This window comes from Arachis stenosperma, chromosome 7, assembly GCF_014773155.1.
Source record: "Arachis stenosperma cultivar V10309 chromosome 7, arast.V10309.gnm1.PFL2, whole genome shotgun sequence".
Lineage (NCBI taxonomy): Eukaryota > Viridiplantae > Streptophyta > Magnoliopsida > Fabales > Fabaceae > Arachis > Arachis stenosperma.
The window spans coordinates 36,750,763-36,752,244 of record NC_080383.1 but is presented as its reverse complement, the minus strand read 5'-3'; positions in this window follow the sequence as shown (position 1 = coordinate 36,752,244).

Here is a 1,482-nt window from a genome sequence, read left to right as displayed (position 1 = left end):
ACAACCTAAAAAACAAAAAAACAGGAAAAAAATCAGCCAGCAAAAAAAACGGTCAGCACAACGTAAAAAAAGGAAAAAAACCGGTTAGCACAACGTAAAAAGAAAGGGGGAACCGGTCAGCAAAAAAAACGGTCAGCACAACCTAAAAAAATAAAAAATTGGAAAAAAACCGCTTAGCAAAAAAAACTAGAAAAAAACTGGTAAAAAAATAGAAAAAAACCGGCCAAAAAAACCAAAAAACAAAAAAATGGTCAGCACAACGTAAAAAAAGGGAAAATAACTTGTCAGCACAACGTAAAAAAACAATAAAAAAATTAAAAAATTAAAAAACCGGTCAGCACCACGTAAAAAAAGGGAAAAAACTGGTCAGCACAACGTAAAAAAAATCGGTCATCACAACCTAAAAAAACAAAAAAACTGGAAAAATAATCGGTCAGCAAAAAAAAAACGGTCAGTACAACGTAAAAAAATGGTCAGCACAACCTAAAAAAACAAAAAATTGGAAAAAAATCGGTCAGCACAAAAAAAAATGGTCAGCACAATGTAAAAAAAGGGAAAAAACCGGTCAGCACAACGTAAAAAAAAGGGGGACCGGTCAGCAAAAAAACCGGTCAGCACAACCTAAAAAAACAAAAAATGGAAAAAAACCGGTCAGCACAACGTAAAAAAAGGGAAAAAACCGATCAGCACAACGTAAAAAAAATCGGTCAGCACAACCTACAAAAACAAAAAAATGGCAAAAAAAACCGGTCTACAAAAAAAACTAGAAAAAAACTGGTCAGCAAAAAAAAATACAGTCAGCACAACGTAAAAAAATTCGGTCAGCACAACCTAAAAACAAAAACTGGAAAAAAACCGGTCAGCAAAAAAAAACTAGAAAAAAAATCGATCAGCAAAAATAATGGTCTACACAACGTAAAAAAAAACGGTCAGCACAATGTAAAAAGGGGAAAAAACTGGTCAGCACAACGTACAAAAAAGGGGGGGACCGGTAAAATAAAACCGGTAAGCACAACCTAAAAATACAAAAAACTGGAAAAAAATCAGTCAGCAAAAAAAAAAAACGGTCAGCACAACGTAAAAAAGGGAAAAAACCGATCAGCACAACGTAAAAAAAAGGGGGGACCGGTCAGCAAAAAAAAAAACGGTCAGCAAAAAAAACTAGAAAAAAATCAGTCAGTAAAAAAACCGGTCAGCACAACGTAAAAAAAGGGGAAAAACCGATCAGCACAACGTAAAAAAAATCGGTCAGCACAACCTACAAAAACAAAAAAATTGGCAAAAAAACCGGTCTGCAAAAAAAAACTTGAAAAAAACTGGTCAGCAAAAAAAAATACAGTCAGCACAACGTAATAAAATCCGGTCAGCACAACCTAAAAAACAAAAAACTGGAAAAAAACCGGTCAGCAAAAAAAAGTAGAAAAAAAATCGATCAGCAAAAATAATGGTCTACACAACGTAAAAAAAACAGTCAGCACAATG